Raw genomic sequence first — 6678 nt, 5'->3', positions numbered from 1 at the left:
AGGCACAATGTCACTATTCTCCCTCTGTGTGCCACATTTGTATAGCTTCTTTGGAATATTTCCTCCCAAGGTTCTATCCTTGCTTATCCAACATCCCTGGGCTGGCCTAGCTCTGTCACCACTGCTACCACGGTTCCAAAACCAATGCTTTGGACATCAGGTTCTCTACACACGCACACACGAACACACACACACACTTCCACCTCTGATTTCAGGTTCTGAATGGCAAAACAATGATCCAGAAAAAGTCTAAGAGTCATCTAAATTTATTATACTGATCAGATTCAATAATTAACAGATAAGCAAAATGGCTGAAGAAGTGTATTCTCCTTGGTGGAGGAGTTTGCAGTGCCATGATGGAAAGATGCAATCAGAGGACAATCAAGGAGAAACCAGTCTTCATTCTTCTACCTCCTTTAGTAGGGGTTTGCCACATCTGGTCCTGAACATAAGGCACATGATTCTGAATGGGCCAATGGAGATATCAGTTAGATGATGCCAACAGGAGATGCTGCCGACAGGAGTAGTGAAGTGCTGCCCACTCAGTTCACCTTCCCAAGTAGAGAATAAAACCAGTTCCTCCCTGGAGGAATCTTGAAGGAACTCTTGTGCTGGAATGGACACATGACCATCTGCCTAATCCCTTGCTTGAAGAAGTGGTGCTCCCCACCCAGCAATCCTACACACAAATCCGCCCACCAAATCTAGAGCACTTTGTGCTACACGCAGAGAGCAGCTGCAGCACAGAAAGAGGTCAACAGATCAAAATGCTCCAGATGGCTTGATCAAGAGAGCCAAGCTATGCTCTGTGGTTGAAAGATGTCCCCACCCCCTCAAATCCAGTCCCGTCAGTTATGTGCAGGCCCAAACCTTCCTTGGAGGTGTTTGATTCCTCTCGAAACATGCAGAGGATCCTCTCAACTCTACCAGGAGGGTAGGCCAACATCATCTAGACACGAGAAGCCGCCTTCTACTGAGCCAGACAAACCACTGGTACACCAGGCCCAGTTCTGTCTACATACATAACAATAGATTTTTAAGGTCACGTGATGTTTAAAAGAAGAACCCAGGATGGAATTTAACGAGGGCCTTCTGTAAGCAGAGCGTGTGTTCCAGCACTGAGCCATGGGCTATCTTTCTGCCCCTAAGCAGCTTAGCCTTCCTCAGAAGTGAAGCCTTGAGCTCAAACTCCAATGCCATTGAATGCCTGTTTCCAGGAGTTGAAGGCCTGTTCCCAGAGTTATACTTACTTACTCAAGCGACCAACGGCCTAAGGACCACCTTCCATGTAGTCTGATGATCTCTTCCCATATCTGTATGGAAATTTTGTGAGGGAAAGTAATTGGTTAAAAGAAATCACTTAGTTCATCAAAAAGAGGCCACCAATGACCCACCTACATAGGAACATAAGAAGTTGCCATATACTGAGTCAGACCATTGGTCTATCTAGCTCAGTATTGCCTTCACAGACTGGCAGCGGCTTCTCCAAGGTTGCAGGCAGGAATCTCTCTCAGCCCTACCTTGGAGATGCCAGAGAGGGAACTTGGAACCTAGATACTCTTCCCAGAGCAGCTCCATCACCTGAGGGGAATATCTTACAGTGCTCACATTTCTAGTCTCCCATTCATAAGGGGACAAGTTATGCTTGCTACCACAAGACTAGCATGGCTCAAGGCAAAGGGCAGGACAAGCGGGGGAGGAGAGGGTGCTGTGGCCATTTCTGTACAAACCTGCCCCACCTGCTGCACCGTGACGTAAGGGGAAGCAATGGCCATATTGAGGTGGTGAGTTTGCCATGGGGCGTCTTGTGTGAGTTTCTTTTTCCCTCTCTGATACTGTTGCCCTCGCCTCACTTCTGCTTCTGCCCCTCTTGTTGTTGATGTGTCCCCCCAGGCACCATTTTGAAAGTGCTGGAACTTCTGCCTTTGCTTTGACTGGGCTGCCGGCACTAGAAGGCTGAGACAAGAGCTGAAGAACTTACTTCCCTGATACAGGAAGCAGTGGTGCATGCTGGCCCCAGGCCAGGACAGAGTGTGTGGGGTGCTGGTAAAGTGAGGGGGAAGATGAGTGGCATCAGAACCAGCCTCTGTCCCAGGGAGGGCGGCAAGTGAGGAATGGGGGTGCTGCACTGCATCGGCCTTGGGTTTGCTCCAAACCCCAAAGGTCTGTTATGGGGGAAGGCAGCAAGTTGCCTCTGAATGCAGTCACATCTCTTAAGCCTGGGACACAAAATCATATCAATCAATGGTTGATGTCCCAAGGGTTGCCCACACTTGAGTGGGTGTCTCCAGCTCCAGCTTCCTCAAGGTCTCAGGTTGAGAAGGGGGTGAAGTCACCTTTATTCCTCCTCAAGCCAGGTGTCTTCTTGATTGAGCCTCTCCCCAGAGGACCTCAAGCAGCCCACACTTCAGAGACACCGATTCATTACCAGCCTGCTCCTTTCTAAATAGCCCTGAGCATGCCTAGCAGGCCTGTCCCACCTACACATGTCCCGCCCCCTCGGGAGCTTCCTGCCCCGTTACTTCCTCCCTGACTGGCTCTTCCCTACCCTGGGTCTCCACAGCATTTGGCTCAGCTGCAGAGACGTCTTAGGGTGCACAGACGACGCGGGGTGGCCTGCTGGCCCTTGACAGTCGAAACCTGCTGGAGCCTTGCCACGTCTGCCCAAGCCACTGTTGGAGGTGGCCGTACCCCATCACAATCCCCCTCCACCAAGACCAAGAAGAGGAGGGATGCCCAGCACCACCCAGGCCTCACCAGGTATGGGTAGGCTTACTTCACTGGGCAGTGCAGTGTCCTGAAACAAACAAAAAAATCCCATATACCTCAGCTGTGATTTCCAGCTGATGTATGCCCTCATATTTTCGATCCATTTTCTCTTTTCCTCTAGTGTCGCGTTGTCACCAGGGTAGGGGGGCCTATCTGCAAAGTGGTCTTCTTGAGCATTGCTAAGGCACACAACCATGCTGCAGGTAAAGGCAAACAAAGCGATCCAGCATCCATGTGGAGAGAACATCTGTCACAAGGAGGAAAGGCAACTGACTAAACATCATGTAAGTTACCACATTCAGGGATACACACTTGCTAGGTTTGGAGCTGAAATTTATCCAACATAGAACTCAAAAGAGAATTTCAAGGTCCCTCCTTTGTGACTTCAGATGGCTTCTTCGTCTACACCTGCTGTTTCACACTTTAACCACATCCTCTCACATGTCCTCTTATTCTGAGGGGGAAACTAGATTGTGGAGCCTGACCCAATTTGGATCATGCTGAATTCACATAAAGTGTGCATGAGAGAGATGGGGCGGTGGGGGGTGGAGGGCGGTGGGGAAGGAGGGAGATTTAAATTGCAACATGAAGAAGTGGGAGAGGTGGCTGAACAAACCCAGCTCCCTTGAGAAGTCCATAATGCTGACAAAAGTTGAAGGAAAGAGAAGATGAGGCCGACCAGCAGCAAGATGGATAGACTTGATCACGACAGCAATGAATGCACCACTAAGAGACCTGAAAGGCCAAGTTGAAGACAGATCATCCTGGAGAGAATCTATCTATGTGGCCACTAAGGGTCGACACTGACTTGACGGCACTCAATCAATCAATCAATCAATCAATCAAGTCTCCATGCACATTGCTGCAGGTCTAGATTCATGTAGACGAATAATACCAGCAATCAAGAATAGCTGTTATTATCTAGGTGGATTTTAGGTCCATCGTGCTAAATAACATATATCAGATTCAATACCTTTACAACTGGATTGCACCAGGTTGCAATGCAGGGAGAGGAGTCTTCTGGTTCAGATGGGTCTCTGGTTCTACAAAGCACTTTATACCTCTCACTAGCTCCTCCCGCCCTTGACATCCCCACCCAGCTTAAGGTGGAGACACTAATATTGTAAGCTATGACTAGCTCAGGGGTGGCGCTGGGTCTCAGGGGCAGAGCATCTGCTTTTGTTACAACATTAGTGCCACATTAGTTACAACCTTAAGTGTAGTGGTCAGAGTGCTGGACTAGGACTGGGGAGACCCGAGTTCAAATCCCCATTCAGCCATGAGACTTGCTGGGTGACTCTGGGCCAGTCACTTCTCTCTCAGCCTAACCTACTTCACAGGGTTGTTGTGAGGAGAAACACAAGTATGGAGTACACCGCTCTGGGCTCCTTGGAGGAAGAGTGGGATATAAACATAAATAAATAAACAATAAATAAATAAATAAACATGAAGGGAAAGACAATTGTATATTTGTATAATATTGTTTATTGAACTCTGAGACTACCTCTAAGTCCACAGCATTCATGAGGTGGGATAAATTGACTCTAAGGGCCCATGTGGGTTGGAGGAGGCCAATGGAGGGCAGTTTGCCAAGGGCTATGGAGCCAGCCGTGACATTGGCTGACATACCCCGCAAGGGTACATCAGCTCAGTAACCTTGCATGCATGCAACTTGTGCAAATGTTACACTAGAGCAGGGATTCTCAAACTTGGGTCCTCAGGTGTTATTGGACTTCAACTCCCATAATCCCCAGCCTCAGTGGCCTTTGGTTGGGGATTATGGGAGTTGAAGTCCAATAACACCTGAGGACCCAAGTTTGAGAATCACTGCACTAGAGTAAACCCACTGGAAATAAGTGACTTACTTTTGTGCAACATTGTGCAATTTTTATTTTTATTTTTTGCATTTACACAATTTGCACAAGATATGCTACTTGCATGCGTGCAATGTTGCTGGCCTGATGTACCCTTGTGTGGTATGTCAGCCATTGGGTTTTTGTAGCAAAGCAGTAAATGGGGTATTGAATAAGCACGGACAGAAAATTGGGAGGATATGTTCCAGTGAAGCTGTACAAATGAGGTTCACAGAGGGAGAATAGTTACATTGTGCCTATTAACTACCTCTTCCGTAAAACTGAAGAGCATATCATATTATCAGAATTCAGTGCAATGAATTATCTACCATTGGAGAAGATAACCTATGAATGCCATACACATTATGTGGCAAAAGAATGTAAGCCTAGATTCATACTCCTACATCTTAGAGTACTGAGAAGTCTAGTAACCCTTTATATCCGCGTTTCTTAACCCTGGCCCCCCAGATGTTGATGGACTACAACTCCCAGAATCCCCAGCCACAATGGACATAGCTGGGGATTCTGAAAGTTGTAGTCCATCAACATCTGGGGGCCCATAGTTAAGAAACCCTGCTGTATATCATTGCTTTGTTTCCCCCCAATATAAAACTATTTTAAACTCCAAGCTATTGTCCCCTTTAACACATCAGTCTTGTTTTGAACTTGCAGTCCAGGCTTGTGAGTGGGAAAGCGCTGTCTTGTGGCCAGCAGACCAGACTTCTTGCTGACAGGACAGGGTAGCCATCCCTCCCAGGGGTGTATCTAGGGTGGGGCAGGCAGGGCGCACGCCCCGGGCGCCACTTGAAGGGGGCGCCATGTTTTAATTTTTTTTTTTAAAAAAAGGCCACCGAAAACAAAATGGCCACTGTGCATGCTCAAATGGCCTATGTGAGGCCCTAGGCCATGTCAGGCCTCACAGAGGCCATTTGAGCATGCACAGTGGCCATTTTATTTTCAGCGGCCATTTTTTTTAAAAAAATTATTTTAAAAATGGCCACCGCACATGCTCAAATGGTCCCTGCGAGGCCCTAGAGGCCAGAGGGGGAGGGGGAACTTTTGTAGACCCCACACACGGCCTTTAGGGAGCCCTCCGAAGGGGCTACAGGTTAAAAAAATTTAAATTTAATATAAGTCACTGTACACATATTCTGTTTGGCACTATGTACAGAGAATCAGGGCTTGTGAATACTGAGCTGAAGCTTATGAGCTAGGATTGTATTCATTTGCTCTTACTTTGCTTCTTATGATAAGTGAGTTAAATGTGATGTCTTAATAATATGGCTATTAACGGTGAGTTTGTCTTTGAATCAGTGTGAAATCCTTAGTATTAAGGCCCACTGGGAGTTTATTGCTCTCTTTCTCTCATTTTAACTGTCTTTTTGAAGTACTTGAATATATTCCAATCAGTGACACAGTTTACTCTGCATATCCTTTAATTATTTACAGAGTATCTGGGAAAAGTCAAATTCTCCATTGATTTCTAAAACTTATGTAATAGTGATGCTACAGTGCATAGTAGAGAATTAGACAGGCACTTGTGTTTAGTTTTCCAAGTACACCTCCACATAGTATTTGGGTATTTCACGAGCCCCAACATACTGAAATTTGTAGTTTTCCAGCATTTTTAGGTCTGGCTACGTCCACTGCTAAATAGTTTTGGAAATATTAAAAGATTAACGAGCTACACTTTTATTTTTCACCTGATATTATGGTGAAGTTATCGGAAAGATGGCTGTCAGATGTTTGGACAGGGGGTGCAATTTCAGTGCTTGCCCTAGGTGCTATTTTCCCTAGATACGCCTCTGTCCCCTCCAGAATTGGCCGGGAGTCCCCAGGAACCAACATCATACTCCCTGTAACTACTGAAACAATCCTAGAGATCTTAATGGCTTGATACTGTGAAAAATATTGCAGAGATGGAGCAGCTGAGTCTATAGCTCATGTCTGTTTTTATCGAGATTATTGTACTTCTCTTATAGTTCCTTTACTAAGAAATTGTCCAGGACGTTCAGGTGAGTTTTTTGTTTGCTTTCTTCTTGCTGACCATGATTCC

At 46.5% G+C, this 6678-nt stretch overlaps 1 long non-coding RNA gene across 1 annotated transcript; it reads right to left on the bottom strand.

Annotated features, from left to right (window-relative positions):
• Positions 1 to 256: 256 nt before the first annotated feature.
• Positions 257 to 2448, bottom strand: LOC128329164 (uncharacterized). Its single transcript, XR_008309547.1, has 3 exons — positions 2337 to 2448; positions 1251 to 1313; positions 257 to 463 (listed from the first exon to the last, which is right to left on the bottom strand). It is a non-coding gene; the product is annotated as an uncharacterized LOC128329164 (long non-coding RNA).
• Positions 2449 to 6678: the final 4230 nt, after the last annotated feature.

Source organism: Hemicordylus capensis, chromosome 6 (genome assembly GCF_027244095.1).
Source record: "Hemicordylus capensis ecotype Gifberg chromosome 6, rHemCap1.1.pri, whole genome shotgun sequence".
Lineage (NCBI taxonomy): Eukaryota > Metazoa > Chordata > Lepidosauria > Squamata > Cordylidae > Hemicordylus > Hemicordylus capensis.
The sequence above is the reverse complement of the archived record's forward strand: the minus strand, read 5'-3'. Positions and strand labels throughout refer to the sequence as shown.